The sequence below is a fragment of the Adiantum capillus-veneris genome, chromosome 6, assembly GCF_014529385.1.
Source record: "Adiantum capillus-veneris isolate H3 chromosome 6, ASM1452938v2, whole genome shotgun sequence".
Lineage (NCBI taxonomy): Eukaryota > Viridiplantae > Streptophyta > Polypodiopsida > Polypodiales > Pteridaceae > Adiantum > Adiantum capillus-veneris.
Window position 1 is genome coordinate 64,763,506 of NC_140936.1, and position 17,717 is coordinate 64,781,222.

A 17,717-nucleotide genomic window follows, 5' to 3' on the forward strand; every position below is an offset into this window, starting at 1 on the left:
TGTCGGGAAGTTGAAAAAACGCAAACTTTGACCATAAAATGAAAAATGAGCATAACTTTGTCAAAACTACCCCAAATTTGACCAAATTTCACCAGTGCATCTAGGATTACTATAGTCACAAAGGCATGAGATCACATATGAAATCTGTCTCTGAGGTACATGGAGATCGCGATCCATGTTGGGAAACATTTTGAAGATCTAATGATACCATCTGGTAGGGCTTATCAAGGTGATGCCTTGGTCCAAAAAATTCTTGGCAATTTTCTTCAGACTTAGAGAATTTGGACCTTTTGGTTGGTATTTTGGGATCCAAATGGATTGATACTTCATGGCTAGACTTGGTATGAGATTCGGAATCAATTGATGTGATTTTTTCTCTGTTTGGAAAAAAGGTACATGGATTGCGATCCATGTTGGGAAGGGTATTGGAGCACCCTTTTGCATACATGTTCCTATAGGTCTTCCTAGCACGCTGGTGAAATTTTTTCAAGTTTGGACTTGTTTCTCCTGTGTTTATTCAATTTTCTAGTTTATGGTCATGTTTGTCTCATCTTGACCATATATGTTTTTTGGATCCAATTTTGAGAACTTCCCTTGACTGATATCTGATAGTTCATTGACTCCTGATGATTTGTTCTTGAAAACCACTATTTTGCCCAACTCTCCACCAAATTTCATCAGTTTTTGGATTCATCTAAAATGGAAAATTGATGCAGGCATTTTTCACAACTTTATAGGTATCCCTTTGCTTTGCTTTGCCCCTAATTAGACCCTTAGTGTTGCTTCTCTTGATCTTTGGGTTTTACACACTTTCGAATTCCCTTCTGTTTTGTACTTCTTTTGAATGAAGCCACTGGAAGTTCCAAATGCTGCTCTGGTTAGTTGGTTAGCTTCATGTTCCCTTCCCAGCCCTATTCCATAGTGTTTTTTGGAAGTAGAACCATTTTAGCTTTGATTAAATGAAAAATGACCCTTTGCAGACTGAAAGTACCAAATCACTTGGTTTTAATGATGTTAAGATCCCTGTTGTGCCTAATTTGCATGGTCAGTTATCATTTTGCCTCCTCTAGCCAGTGGTCTACTTATGCTTTGTTTTTGTCATCAAGCTACATGGATCACGATTTATGTTGGAACAAGTTTTGCAATTCCAACTAGTAGAGTTTGCTCCTGGGCTTATGGGGAACTCATTGCCCAATTTTTATTGGTCTTAGGGTTTTGGGAACATGGATCAAGATCCATGTTCCAACTCCTTTTGCGACTATTTTTGCATGGGGTAATTTTGCCAAATGTTAGGGGTTACTAAAGAGAGGTTTTGGGCAAGTTTTGGACTCCCCAATTAGCTCTAACAACTTGCAGACTTCCCGTCTTGATTTTGATCTGATCTGTTGTTTTGGTGTTGTTGGTGCAGTGTGGAGCATAGACAAATGTTCTTGTAGGGGAAATGATCATACCTGTCAGATTTGGTGAAGTAAGGACTGTAGTGGTCGCAGCAGGCAAAAACACGACAAGATTCTCTAAACTTCTCTCTCTCTCTCTCTCTCTCTCTCTCTCTCTCTCTCTCTCTCTCTCTCTCTCTCTCTCTCTCTCTCTCTCTCTCTCTCTCTTAGTGAATTCAAATGAGAATAACTTGCCCCATTTTGATTATATGTTCCCTACCTACTCGAAATGCCCCATTCATACTTACTTCCATCGCTCATATCTTCTTGTTCATATCACCTGTGATTTGAATCGTTCTTCATTCGGATATTTGGTCAACCTATGGTCTTTAATCTGTAGTTTTGATCCTTCAGAAGTTGGCTCAAAATCCGTCATGTGCCAAACCTTTTCATATTTGCCATGTTTGAAGCCCTTTCTTTGAAGATTTGACGTTTGCTCTCAAAAGTCAATTTTGACTTTCTTGGCACGACTTATTAATTTTTGTTGATTATTTATGCTTTTTAGTTTTTTAGCGTTTAAGAATAAAAGAAAATTATCCACAAATATTATTAATTGGCCAAAATTATTGTAGTCACTCATTATACATTTTTTCAGTATGGCATCTTATTTTTCATGAATGGTGTCAATATTGCTTATGATTATGCCTGCTAAGAGCTAAAAAGCTCTGAAAAAATTATAAAAGGAAATAACAAGAAAATAATATATACAAAATGATGATTATCTTACTGCTAGTTTTTCCCCCTTCCCATAGTGAGTCGTCCCAAACAAACATGTGTCAAAGTGCATGGGTACGAAGTAAGTGTCTATGCATAACAGTATATTGTGGCTCTAGGATGCGAATGGAAGATATGCATGGGGTAACAAAATGCAGTGCAAGATGTTGGTTCTGAACCATATGTTCAGGGGTTGTTGATGATGAGGTTAGTTTGAAGCTACATGGTCCAAACAAAAGAAGTTGGAGAAGACATGCGTTGTCTTTGTCAGTGGAACCGCATAGTTTTGTCACTGCATTGTCTTTTGATTGAGGGCTCTTTTTTGAATGCCACTAAAATTGCTTTGATGTGGATTTTGAGTTTGAGTCATCCAATGGGCGAGTTGGTTTCGGTCTCCATTTCCAAATGACTTCTTTTGGTTGTCGATGGATTGATTGTATTGGCTTTGTTGTCTTGACAAAAGTTGTAGCATTTCTTGGTTGGGCGTGGTGTGGGTTTGGTATTGGTTTGTGTGGAGTAGGTTGAATTTTAGTACAATGTCGTTTGAGTACCCATATTTTCTTTGCATGGGTTTGCATAATGGATTTTTTAACCCATATTTTTTTGATAACCTTTCTAGGACATTGTGGTATAGAATCACGGACTAGTAGAAGAGGTTCCCATAGGTAATCTGACTGTGCAAATGGTGTGGCAAAAGATGTGTCATCTAACATGAGTTGTAAGGTATCATTCTGCCAATTTGGTGTGGCTTTATAAGTGCACATCCACAGCACTCCCAAAATAACTGCTTCATTAAGGTCTGTATTCTCAACTACATGAAATTGATGAGGATAAAAATTTCCATCAACAGTTATTGGTAAATTGACATATCCCATGCTGTTCAATGTTCCTTGGTTGGCCACCTTGAACCCGAAAGCATTTGGCGTTAGAGGTTCCCTTGTCAATTTTAAAAATGTTGAGTAGTTGATGACATTTTCTCGTGCCCTAGTGTCCATTAATGCACGCTCTGTGGAACCATCATGAAGTTGGAGTAAAATTTGTAGATCTATGCCATCCAACCATGTAGGTTCTGTTTGAATTGATTCTATTGGAGGGGGATTGATGCCTTTGTTTTGCCGTCGATTTCACTGAAGGTTTGCTTGTTCCTCTGCTTTAATATTATGATCCTAGCTTCTTCTTTAGCTTGTTCCTGAATATCATGGGCCCGATTTCTCCATTGGTCTGCTGCATGAAATGTTTGAAGCTCTTCTGGTGTCAATGGGATAATATATTTTTTTAACCTGCATCCACTTATCCAATTAGGCACCTCGTCACCTGCCAATGTTGCAAGCTTGATGACACCTTTTTGCGATATATCATGTATTACAAAAGGCCCCATCCCTCACTTTTTGAGTATTTTGGAGTGTTGCTTTAGGGTATACAGCACAACGTAATCCCCTTTTTGGAACTCCTTGCTAATTACATGGAAAGCTTTCATTTGTCTTTTTTAAGAATATATTCCTGCTACCGCCCTCATTCTAGTTTCATCTAGTTGCTCCAAGATATCTAGTCTTTTAGATAGTTCGTATCCCATCCATCTTAAGTGTGTTGCGACTCGAAGAGTGTTAATTAAGAATTCCATGGGTAGAATGGCATTAATGCCAAACACAAGGTTAAATGGACTAGTTCCTATGGAAGTTTTAAATGCTGCCTTGTAAGCCCATAATGTTGACTGTAGCTTTTGGTCCCAATCAATTCTGGAGTCACTTTCTATTGTGGTGAGCACAGTGCATAAGATTTTATTGGTACTCTCCTCTTGTCCGTTCGCTTCGGGGTGGTAGGGTGCCGATTTGCGAGGCGATGAATCACCATGAATTCGTCAAATAAGCTTTCAATGCTGTTGTTTACAAAGTGTGTTTCTCTATTGCTCAAAATTTCAATGGGTAGACCGTATCTGGTAAAGGTATCTTCAAAGAGGAACTGTGTCATAGTCCGTGCATCGTTTTTTTGTTTTGCTTTCGCTTCCACCCATTTGGTCAAATAATTGTGGCTACTATGATGTATTGTGCATGCGTCCGATATGCAGGAGGTATGATGGGGCCTATAAAATATATGCCCCACTTGACAAAGGCTCGTACTTTCATCATTAGTTGTAATGGCATTTCATCTCTCCGCAAAGGTGCTTTTGTGCGTTGACATTCATCACACCGTTTTACATATGCTTTATCGTCTCTGAACAGTGTTGGCCACCATATTCCAGCATGAAATACTAGCTTTGCACTTCTATCAGCAAAAAATTGTCCACCTGGCTGGCCTAAGTGTGCTTGTTCTAGATGGAGAAATATTCTCTTTCAATAGCACACAATTTTAATTGATTGTCTTTTGCCTATCTATACAATTGGTTTGAAATCAACAAATAGTGATTTCCTTCTTTCTCTATAGTTATCAGTCGTGCCTTACTCCATCCCTCTGGGAAGGTCTTGGCTTTTAGGTACTCGAGTTATGTAAGTACTCCATTTGGGCACTTGCGTTACTCTAAATAGGATGGCATGTTCTCCTAGCAGTTGCTTTTTACAAGCTTCACATGATTTTACGTATTATGGACATTGTTCTCCATGTTTTTCCAGTAGACCCCAAGTCTCATTAAGCTTTGGTATGTCTGTGTTTTCCATTATGAAACCGCGTGTGTTGTATATGAGCCAGTTTCAGGTAGTATTCGTTCTCGTTCGGCTGTACACATAGTCTCAAAATCTTGTCCTTACCTTTCTTGTAAAGTTGTCCAGCTAAAAGCTGGAGTTTTCTTGTTTGATGAATGATTGATGGTTGTCTTTCTACCTGTAATGATCCGACGGTGAGTAGAGGGATGACCTCTTCACTCAACCTTAGAACCATTTCAATGTTAAATAGATACGAATCTGGAAGATCATCATCAACACTGTCAGGGATGACCTCTTCACTCCACCTTGAAACCATTTCAATGTTAAACAGATACGAATTTGGAAGACCATCATCAACACCGTCACGTGATTCTCCATGGAACAATCTCGAAATATGATATGCTCTCTTGTGCGTAGTTCCTTTTTTTACAGATACTGGGGTGAAATCAAACTCAAGCAATATTATAAACTAGCGAACAATCCTTCCAGTGTTGCAAGGTTTGTTTACCAGATACAACAGTGCTTGGTGATCTACGAATAAAAAAAAATTGTTCGCAAGAAGGTAATGTCTAAATTTTTTGACAGCATATATCGTTTCTAGACCTTCTCTCTCCGTAGTGGTATGATTTTTCTCTACGTTGTTTAGCTGCCTACTAGAGTAGCAAATGGGAAAATCCATTTTTTTCTCTCTTGGTTGGGCTAATATGCACCCTATGGCATAGGTTGATGCATCTACATGTACATGGAAGATCTTGTTCCAATCAGGGGTTTGCAAAATTGGAGGAAAAATTAATCACTGCTTCAATTTTTGAAAATTCTTCTCACATTCCTCTGTCCATTCAAATTTAGCAAAATGAGAACATACACGAGCTTAGCTATAACAACATACATGTATATGAAGCGCCTATAATACCCACAATGACCCATAATGTCTGTACTTCCTTTATCCTCGTTGGTCTCGATAGTGCAACGATTACCTGTATCTTATCTTAATCAGTGGAAATCCCATTTTTGGACACAATGTGGCCCAAGATTTTACCTTGTCTTACCATGAAGACAATTTTTTTAGGATTTAAGCAAATGCGATAAGATCTACACTTTTCAAAGACTTTTTTCAAGTGTGTTAAGTGTCCACTTCTCAACTGAGAATGCACACATAGATCATCCATGTATATCTCTAGAAATTGCCTGAGATATTCCTTGAATGCATGACTCATGTCTCTGAAAAGTAGCAGGGGCATTGGTCAAACCAAAAGGCATTACCCTGTATGAAAATATATCCTACTATGTTGCAAAATCTATCTCATGTTGATCTTCTGGTTTTATGGTTAACTGGTTGTAGCCTGAGAACCCATTTAAAAAACTATAAGACTCCTTCCCTGCAACTCTCTCAATAACGTTGGTGCAGCCAAAGTGTGTCAATCCTAGCAGAGAGCACAGGTAGTGATGTGTATGCTTACAGGTGCAAGCATGGGTGATAAAGCAAGTAAGAAGGCCCATTAGAAGCAGGGAGATCCAGAAAGGGTATGTTTTATGTGGTTATGAAGACCTAAGCGTAGAGATTTCATGCTTGAAGAGAAGGTTTTGACATGGGAAAAGGCTCTTAGGACATGCAATGCAACTTGGGTGGAGGAAGACATGTGGTCAGTGGAAAAAAGGAAAGTGTGTGAGAGACTTCACACCTCTCACGCACATAGGCAAATTCTGCACCGATTAGTAGATATTTTACTTTTCGTGCTCTATTGTGTTAAGGAGGGCGACAGACAGAACAGAGAAGGAGAGAGTTTTGATGGTTGTATGCTCCACCATAGCCCATCAATTGAAGAAGAAGCAAGCTCTGGTTGTGTTGCTTTTGGTGTTGTTCCCCCTCCCCTCTCTTCTCTTCTGCTCTGTTGTGCGGTGTTTCCGGGTGTGTGTAGGCAGTTGTGCCCCCAGAGGGTGTGATGTGCAAAGAGAGAGAGAGAGAGAGAGAGAGAGAGAGAGAGAGAGAGAGAGAGAGAGAGAGAGAGAGAGAGAGAGGTGATTGTGTGCAAGGGAAACAAGAAATTGATGTGTTTATGGGTGTGAGGTAGATTGTGATCTGTGCGAGTGTGTGCGCATTGATTTGGGTGTACTTTCGAGTTCGTTTGAGAAAAAATGTGTATCTGTGTGTAAGATTCTGTGTGGATAGGGGTGCAGCGGAAACCCTGAGACAAACATTGTGTGTGTTGGGTGTGTTCCCTCTTCCCTCTTTCCACCAGAGGTGTCCCCCACTGAGGAGCTATCTGATGCTCCTTGGTAGAAGTTGAAATCAAAGTTTGAAGCTGCCAAAACATTGGCAAATGGTCAAAGTAAAGAGTGCAATTGCGAATTGATCAAGATGGCAAAGCCAAGCATTGGACCTATTTTCACAGGTATTGAAGATCCAGAGGATTGGGCAGCAGATTTTGAATTGTGGATGATGTCAATGCGTAGATTGACAGATGCAAAAAAGCTGCAGATGGTACCGTTATTGCTGCGAGGACAAGCAAATACATGGTTCAATGGTTTAGGTGATGGTGATCGAAGTTCATGGCGAGAGCTACGAATGCAGTTTTTGAAGCGATTTCGGTAAATGATTTCTCCTAAAGAAGCCAGTGCTAGGTTGAAGGCGGTACATCAGGATGTAAGTAAAGACTTTTCCATTTTTCTCGAGCAATTTGAAGTATGTTGGGAGGAATTGGAGATTGCTATTGGGGTCAAAGGAAACCTATACCTGAAGTTGTTGAAGTTTCTTGAGTGCTTGCATCCAAAGATCAAGGAAAAGGTGGAGTGTGGAGCGGATACCTATGAAGATATGGTCTATTTGGCCAAAGTGAAGAGAAAAAAAGTGAAGCAGAAGCTAGAGTTGGGCTTTCTGAAGCCTATTGATTATGTGCCTATTGCGACAATTGCAGAGTGTCCTATGGTTCAACCAAAGGAGGTGCCAAGTGTTCGAAGTGCAGAGCCTGTTGAGGTAAGGCCTATGGTTGGTTATGTTCCTTGGAGGTTTCCAGTTTATGATGTGTTTGTGCCAGTGGTGGACGAGCTTCTCAACGAGGATAAACCTCTTGTCAAAGAGAGTCGGTGTGCTAAAGAGGTAGCAGATGTCGGGTTTCCAGAGCAGCATAAAGAGGTAAAGGAGTATGTTCTTACTGAGATTGTGCATGAAAAAGTAGTAGATTGCAATCAGGTTGCCGATACCAAAAGCTCAAAAGTGGAAAAAGAGTGTGTGCAAATCCAAGGCGGGTGTCCAACTTTTCATGGAGTAGAAAGAGGATGAAGATGCAGACACGGAGTCAACCTATGGCGAGGATGATGATAATACAAGCTCCAAGTTTTGGGAGACTAGCAAAGAAGAAACCCTGTATGAAGACTTCACATCCTATGGCGAGCAAACTGATTCCGATGAAGTCAAGCTGGTAAAGGTAAAGATTCCTGACTATGTGTATGAAGACATGTCGATTGGAAATGTAAATGAAGAGCAAATTGAAGAGCAGAAGTCTGCAGAAGAGGATATGCAAGTAAAAGTGGTGTGTGGTACTCTATTGGTATCTATGTTCCTAAAGGTAGCCATCGAGTATGCTATCGTGGTGCAGCAGGTACGAGGATTTTTCAAGAAGAGTGTTGATGAGGTGACCAGTCTACCCTGTGATGAAGATGAAGTGGATCCATATTCCACCTTGGCAGAGACAGATGGTGTAACATTTAATGGCCTAAAATCTGATGTGTATCGGAAATTAGCATGAACATAGTGAGCATTTCATTAGAGTTGATTCCTAATGAGAATTACAAGAGTGCTTGGGTGGAGAGAGCAACAAAAAGCATAACACCTAGTTAGATAGCATCGACAATACTTTCAAAAGAGAGAGAGCAATTAAGCTATTGACAACAGTTGAGGACCGGATTTGCATGGAGCCGGTCCCCCCTCCAAAAGGCTTTGTATTATGGTTTCTCCCATCAAGAGAGACATTGTACAATACAATTCTTTGTGTTCCTTCAAGACGAGCTAGTGCAATGAAGATGGAAGCTTCATACACCAAGCAAAACACTTAATCAAACACAACTTGAATTATCCCCGTTCTCAGACCCAAGACCTCACACACCTTCGAAGATGGTGAGAGCTAGCAGGGTATGAGAGTAGATTGAGAGGAAAAAGAAGTATCTTACGAGAAAGAAGTACATCTCCTCACATAATCACTCATATTAGCATAGCTTAGCTTAGTAATTAGCTTGGTAGAGAAGATGAGCATGCATTGAAGCTTGGCTCTTGGTTGGATTTGCATCCACATGCCAAGAGAGTGTTGATGTAGGCTTCTATCTCACAAGCTTGGAGTAGGTGATGAGCTCTCCATTAAAGCTTGGGAGGAGATAGAGTATTTTTCCTTTTATTAAATGTTTTTAAATTAATTAAACTAGATTTACTCTAGCCTAATTCTCATTGGTCCACTTCAAGGGTCTTCCAATAGGAATTGGGCATACCTTGTGGGCATCTGGCCTAGGGAGCTGACATGTGTCCCTCATTCCCTTTGTGTAAAGGGAGCCTGTGTATGTGTGTGTGGCTTTCTCTCTCATCCCCTAGCTTTGGGGCTCGCCCCCTCCCATGTAGGGATGTAGAAAGACTTTTTGGGCACACACTAAGCATCCAATTTTCCCTAAGGTTGACCTTTGGACACAACCTTTGAATTTTGGAACCTTAGCATTTTGGAAGTCTTAATGGGCTGAACCTTAGGGTCTTTTTAGCCCGTTGTTTCACATGGCTCTTTTGCAGATGGCCCCCCCTTTGGATCCCTATTTTCCCTCCTTTGGATCCCTACTGTGGCCGGTCTGCTAACTTAACCAATATTCTAGCTTTTTCTCCCTTGGCACTTCCCCACATTAAATGATCAGTTTAATATGAGAAAATCATTTAGGAGAATTAGATATTGATTATTATGACATTACCTCTCTCTTGAAATCATAGTCGTCCTCGACTATGGTGTAGAGAAGATAAAGCATATGCATGAGTCCTTTTCTTAGCGGGTAGAGGATCCCTATGTTACCCTACGACATCATTCCATAATGGATGACTAGTCCATTTGGCGCTTGAGAGCCTGAGGCTGCCGCAAGCATGTCTGCACATTAGTCCTATCAGTCTTCCATAGTAGAGTGACAAGCTCTACTTGGTGTTCGGGAGACGTCGTCTCCGCAAACTTGATCTAAGCATGCATACTACTTCATTTTTGTGCACAAATAAAGAAAAAGAGAGTCTTATAAGACAAAAATTTTTGTTCATTTTTAACATTTTGTACATTTGCTTACTCTTGGGAAGCATTGTAAGCATTGACAAGGTTTAGGTTATCCTTTAATTGTATGCCTTGCATCCATCTAGCATCTTCAAAAGGATAATTCTTAAACTTAATAAGATATCGTCGGATAGTCTTACCGCCTCTTAATACCTTGTCTTCATGTCGGAGAATGGACTCGGGCTGCAGCACCTCGTCGTGGTCCTCGATCTCCGGTGGGTCTTCAATAGTTGGTTCTTGAGGTGGCTCTCCTTTGTAAGGCTTTAAGAGGCTCACATGAAAAGCATTGTGTATGAGCCAATGATTGGGCAACTTAAGTTGATAGGCCATCTCATTGATTGGCCTAAAAATCTGGAAGGGACCATAGTACCTTTTTGCTAGTTTAGCATAGTGCTTTTGGTGGCCCGTAGGATTCTTGCCCGTCGTGTGCCTTAATCGAGCCTTGGGAAACTTTAACAAGACCCAATCGTTTTCTTTAAAGGCTTGGGCTCTTCTGTGCTTGTCAGCAGCAGCCTTTTGCCTTTGCTGTGAGATAGAGATAGCATCCTTAATCTTTTGGAAAGATTCTTGTAGGTCTCGGCTATACTCATCTGCAGCGAAGATCTTCCCATGTACCTTAAGTAGCAAGGGACTTTTTGATCTTCCCTCAATTACCTCGAAAGGTGCTTTTCCTGTAGAAGTATGTACAGTGTTATTGTAAGCATACTCTACTAAGGGTAAGTACTTCTCCCATTGGGATCTTTGATCTACTTCCGTTACATAGGCTTTTAGTAGATCGAGAATAGTTAGGTTAGCTATTTCACTTTGGCCATCAGTTTGTGGATGATAGGCCGAAGAGAAGTTTAGCCTTGTTCCTAAATTCTCAAAGAGACCCTTCCAGAAATTACTGGTCATTCTAGGATCTCTATCCGACACTATGGACATTGGCAAGCCATGGTACTTGAAAATTTGTGAAATGAAGAGGGTTGCCATTTGATGGGCTTTGATAGTCTTTTTGACAGGTATAAAATGAGCTTGTTTACTGAACCTGTCTACTATCGTCCATATTCCCGTATTCCCATGGATAGACTTAGGCAATCCAAAGATAAAATCCATGGATATGCTCTCCCATGGTGAATTAGGGATTGGCAAGGGTTGAAGCAATCCAAGTTGCTTCCCTCTATCAAATTTTGTCTTTTGACATACCACACATTTGGAAACATACTCATGTATGTTCACTTTCATGGTAGGCCAATAGAAATATGTTTCAATTCCCTTTAGGGTAGATTGAATCCCTCTATGCCCCGCATATGGGGGAGCATGAGATTCATACATTACTTTCTCACGTAGTGAGTTAGTAACGCATAGTCTATTGCCATAGAGAAGATAACCATCTTGTAAAGTAAATGGTTCTTCTTTCTTCCCTAAGGCAAGGGCTGAAATCACATCTCTAAAATCGGGATCAATAGCATACTCATCTATCATTAAAGATAGATCATTGTGAGTTGCTATGGAAACCGCATTCACTCTCGGTCGTCTTGAGAGTGCATCGGCTACTTGATTATGCTTGCCAGCAATGTGAGCAATATGAAAATGAAATTGCGAAAGGAAATTTGCCCACCTCATTTGTTTGTCGGAGAGCTTGGTCTGCGTCATGAAGTACTTAAGACTTTGGTGATCCATTCGCAGAATGAAAGGAGTCCCCAATAAATAGTGCTTCCATGAGTCTAAGGCATGTAGAACTGCAAGGAGTTCTTTTTCGTATATGCCTAGAGCTTGCTCAACAGGGTCGAGCCTTCGACTCTCATAGCCTATGGCGTGCCCTTCTTGGAGCAAAACAGCCCCAAGGCAATCATCACAAGCATCACATTGGACCTCAAATGGTTTTGAGAGATCCGGTAGTGTAAGCACAGGTTGAGAGATAAGCTTTTCTTTAAGCTTTTCGAAAGCATTGTTCTCCTTAGCAGACCACGTATACCTAACATTTTTCTTTGTTAGGTCATGTAATGGTCCCGCAATTTGTGAGAACTTTTCTATGAAGCGTCTATAGTATGCACACATACCTATAAAGCTTCTTAGTTCATGAAGATTCCTGGGTTTAGGCCATCCTTTTATTACCTCTAACTTGGATGGATCCATTTGGATTCCATCTTGAGAGATAATGTGACCTAAATATTGAATCTCTTGCAAGAAAAATTCACTTTTCTTTCGATTAACATAAAGTTTATTCTCTCTTAAAACTTGAAATATTACCTGGAGGTGTTGCTTATGTTCCTCTAATGAATTAGAGTAGATGATAATATCATCAAAGAACACTCTAGTGAAGGTTCGATGAGGTCTGAACAGCTTCTCCATCAAGCGGTTAAATGTGGCTGGTGCATTAGTCAAGCCAAAAGGCATGACAATGTATTCGTAAAGACCAAATGTAGTACGAAATGCGGTCTTTACAATGTTTTGATCAACTATCCTTATTTGATGATAGCCACTTTTTAGGTCAATCCTACTGAAGTAGGTCGATCCTTGTAGCTTATCAAATGTTACCATATACATGTGGTAGTGATGTGTGTGAACACACTAGGACCGCCGGGGCATTTTTTCCCTCTTTAGGAGGTTTTTTCCCCCGTGCATTGTATATACGCCCATCACTCTAGGGCTATCTATCTTTCCATTGCACACTAAGTAACACACTCTCTATTGTGTGCCTTGAGCTTCCTTCGTCTTCTCCAAGCTGTGTGTGTTTCTCTGCAACCCTAATTCCAACAATTGGTATCAGAGCAGGTCACGTCCTCCCGGGCTTAGTCGCCAACTGCTCCAGCACACGCCTGCTCACTTTCTCCGATTTCAGTGAGCTTTGGCAAGCGTTCGCAGGTCGACAAATATTTTGGGGAAGCTCGAAGAGATCGGTCTGCTCAGAATTTTGATTTGGGCTCATTTCGGCCTCCGTTTCCACTACGGGCAGTACTGCACAGGCTATTTCGTCATTTTGTGCAGATTTTCTGTCAGTGCCGTTTTCTGCATAACAGGTGCCTTATAGTCTTCTACGGTTTGTGCTACATAGCACAAGTTGTTCCCGCTCCATTTCTCCTATTTTCGGGCAGTTTTCACATCAGGTGCAGCATTTACCATGGCTGACAACAACAACACAGATGTGTTCAAGATGTTTGCTGCTGAGGACAGGTTGGATGGGGACAACTACCCTATGTGGGCTTATATGATGCAACATGTTCTTGTGTCAAAAGGTGTCTGGAACATTGTGCAGGGCATTGATGTACGTCCTGGTTCTGAAGATGTAGGCGATGTTGAGGATGTTGCAGGTCTTGCTGCAAGGATTGCAGCTGTTAGAGTTGTTTTGCCTACAGCAGAACAAGCTCGTTGGGATGTTAAGGATGCGCAGGCTCATGCATTGATTGCGTTGTCTGTGAAGCGCACCATTATTCCTCACATCCGTTCAGCAAAATCTGCAAAACAGGCTTGGGATATTCTAGCAGGTCTTTATGCAAGCCGCAATGAGGCTAAAATTGCTTTGCTGCGTAAAGAGCTAGAGTCGAAGATTATGCATGAGGAAGATGATATGGACACTTTCCTTGCTAGTGTCAAGGATATCAATGAGCAACTCATTTCTGCAGGTGAAGTCATTTCTGACAGTTCCCTTGTGCAGACTGTTCTTGATGCCTTACCAGATTCCTACCAGACTTTTGCTAGTACTTGGAGACTGATGACCCAAGGAAATCCTGAAGTTGTCAAGTTTGATGCATTATGCACATTGCTGTTGCAAGAGTCACTTTCTAGAAAAAACAGGACTAGGCAGCGTGCAGTTGAACAGGCTTTTATTGCTTCTCAAAGAAAGGGTGGTAACAGTAATGCAGCCACTTCTTATGGTTCTGCTGCGAGTGGCAAAAATTTTGTTCCTAATGCTTCTGCTGGCAGCACTTCGTCTGGCAATTCTGGTGATAAGGGCAAAAAGAAGATGCGTTGCCATTATTGTAAAGCGAATGATCACTTGATCAAGTCGTGTCCTAAGTTGAAGGCCAAAGAGGCTAAGAAGAAAGAGGGTGGTTCCACTGCAAATGCTAGTTCCACTACAAATGCAGCCATTGTTGAGTCTTCTGTGAAAGGAGATTGTGATGCTGATGTTGATGCAGAATGGGCTTTTAGCGCAGAGTGCACTTACAATCCTGCTGTCCATGATGCATGCTTGTCAGTTGCTGCAGATTCACATGTGTGGTATTTCGACAGTGGTGCTACAAAGCACATTACCTCACATCGTGAATTGTTTACCTCTCTCGAGTCTGTCCCTCATGGGAATTCAGTCACTTGTGCCAACAACGCCTCTTATCCAGTTCAGGGAGTTGGAAAGATTGTGCTCACTGCTGCTAATGGCAGTTCCTTCACACTTGTTGATGCACTTTATGTACCTGGGATCAAGAAGAATCTATTGTCTGTATCCGCACTTGCTAGACTTGGACTTGTAGTCAAATTTGTGGATGACAGATGTACAGTTCATGATCTCAGTTTTGGTGATGAAATTGTTGCATCTGGGCTTTTGTGCCGTGGGCTGTATAAGCTCACTTTGTATGACAAGTGTGGACAAAATTTTGCAAATGCTGTTGCAGATTCAAGGGCTATTTCAGATGCAAAACTTTGGCATGCACGTTTTGGTCATCTGAATTTTGCCAGTTTGCTGCGTTTGCAGAAATCTGATATGGTTGCTTCTTTGCCGCCTCTTGAAGCACCTATCAAACATGTTTGTGAAGGCTGTATTCTGGGTAAAATGCAGCGTTCTAAGTTTCCAAAGGATGGTTCAGTTAGGGCCACATGCAGGTTGCAGCTTGTGCATAGTGACGTTTGTGGGCCCATGCAAACTCCGTCCTTGGGCAATTACCTGTACTTCGTGACTTTCATTGATGATTACTCCAGGCATGCGTGGGTATTTCCGCTTAAAGCGAAGTCCGAAGTTTTTATGTGCTTCAAACAATTTTTGGCTATGGCTGAAAATGTCTCAAAATGTACTATGGGCACCCTCCGTTCCGATCGAGGGGGGGAGTATATGTCTCATGAATTTAATGCATTTCTGGCTAGTCGTGGGATAAAACACCAATGTACAGTGCCTTATACACCTCAGCAAAATGGTGTTGCTGAGAGGAAAAACAGGTCACTAACGGAAATGGCACGATGTATGGTCAAAAGTCAAGCTTTGCCGCATTCTTTTTGGCTTGAGGCCATCATGTGTGCCACTTATGTACTTAACAGGTGTCCTACGAAAGCTTTGCAGTCTATTACTCCATATGAAGCATGGCATGATAGAAAACCTTCTATTGAGCACATGCGTGTTTTTGGCTGTTTGGCATATGCTTTGGTGCCACAAGTGCAGCGCAGAAAATTGGATGATAAGGCTGTCAAATGTATTTTTGTTGGTTATAGTGCTGAAAGCAAAGGTTACAGGTTGTATCACCCGCAAACAAAACGTATTTTGGTTTCACGGGATGTAGTGTTTGTGGAAGATTCTGTTCAACCCTTGCTGTCATGTACTAGAGACAGTAATGTAAGCTCACAGGACATTTATGACACTTTGTTGCCTCTTTTCAGTGGTGGAAATACGAATGTAAGTTCCAATGAGGCAAATGTACAGCCTATGGGGGTTTCTGAAAATGTTTTAGAACAGCCTATTACTGATGCAGATGTACATGATGTACTTGATGAGGAAAGGGCTGAAAATGAGCAGGCTAGAGGTATGCCAAAATGGCTGGTGCACACTTTGCGTGACAGTAAATTGGATGCACCTTTATCTAGTCGTACTCGTTCAGGCTCTCGCCATGCATCTTATGCATCAGATTGTTATGCTTTGGCTGTGTCTAGTTTACATGATGTTGAGGAGCCTCTGTCTTTTGATGAAGCACAGAATTCAGAAAATTGGATTGCTGCCATGAAATCAGAATATGATGCACTTATAGAGAATGACACATGGACTTTATGTGATTTGCCTCCTGGCAAAAAGGCCATTGGTACGAAGTGGGTTTACAAGTTGAAACGCAAGCCGGATGGTGAGATCGATCGCCATAAGGCTCGACTTGTTGCAAAGGGTTATGCACAACAAAAAGGCATAGATTATGAAGAGACTTTTGCTCCCACTTGTCGTATGACTACTGTGCGTTTTCTATGTGCATTGGCAGCTCATTTTGGTTGGGATGTACATCAATCAGACATTGTTACTGCTTTCTTGAATGGTGACATATTTGAGGAAGTTTATGTAACGCAGCCTCGCGGTTTTGTCATAAAAGGACAAGAGGACAAAGTGTGCAAATGTAAGAAGGCTTTGTATGGGTTGAAGCAATCTCCTCGTGCTTGGTATGAGAAAGCTGACACTCATTTGGTTAAACGAGGCTTTCGTAACAGTCCAACAGAAAGCACATTGTATGTAAAGCGTGAGGATGATGTATTTCTCATTGTGGTTCTTTATGTTGATGATTTGCTGATCACTGGACCAAATGAGAGACATATTGCTGAATTTAAGGCTGATTTGAATGCTACTTTCAAGATGAAAGATTTGGGGCTGTTGCATCATTACTTGGGTATACAGTTTAAGCAGTGTGATGGTGGTATTGCCTTGTGTCAGAAAAGTTACATAGAGACATTGCTATGTAAGTTTGGACTTGAGGATTGCAAACCTATTGCCACTCCCATGGAAACAGGTTTGAAGTTGAGTCTACATGATGCTGGCGATCCTCCTGATGTCACTCTTTACCAAACTGCTGTTGGCTGCCTCATTTATGTATGCAACACGAGGCCAGATATTCAGTTTGCAGTCTCGCAGGTCAGCAGATTTATGCATAGCCCAGGGTCTAAGCATTGGCAGGCTGTCAAGAGGATTTTCCTCTACCTTAGTGGCACTTTACATCTTGGCTTGTTTTATCCCAAGGGGGGATCATTGCCGCCAGACTTACATGCTTTTTCGGACTCAGATTGGGCTGGTTGTTTTGACACGCGAGTGTCCACTAGTGGTTTTTGTTTCATGCTTGGCAGTTCATGTATATCATGGTTGAGCAAGAAGCAACCTACTGTGGCCACTTCGAGTTGTGAGGCTGAGTACAGGGCAGTCTTCACAGCTACGGTTGAGTGTGTATGGCTCAGACGCCTTATGGCTGACTTGGGTGTTGGACAGGACACTGCCAACACTATCTACACTGACAGTCAGAGCGCATTGGCAGTTGCGAGGAACCCAGTTTTTCATGCTCGCACAAAGCACATTGAGGTGCATTACCACTATGTCAGGGAGAGGCTCTCAGCAGGAGAGATCAGCTTGGCTTATGTGCCAACACAGGACAACCTTGCAGATCTTTTCACAAAGGCATTGTCTCGTGAGAAGCTTGAAGCTTTCCGCAAAGCTTTGGGCTTACTCCCCTTTGTGGACTGATCCTGTCCTCAGGGCATGGCACTTCCCTTTACTCATGTGCCAGCTCTCGTTCACCGCATCACTCCAGGGGGGATTTGTTACCATATACATGTGGTAGTGATGTGTGTGAACACACTAGGACCGCCGGGGCATTTTTTCCCTCTTTAGGAGGTTTTTTCCCCCGTGCATTGTATATACGCCCATCACTCTAGGGCTATCTATCTTTCCATTGCACACTAAGTAACACACTCTCTATTGTGTGCCTTGAGCTTCCTTCGTC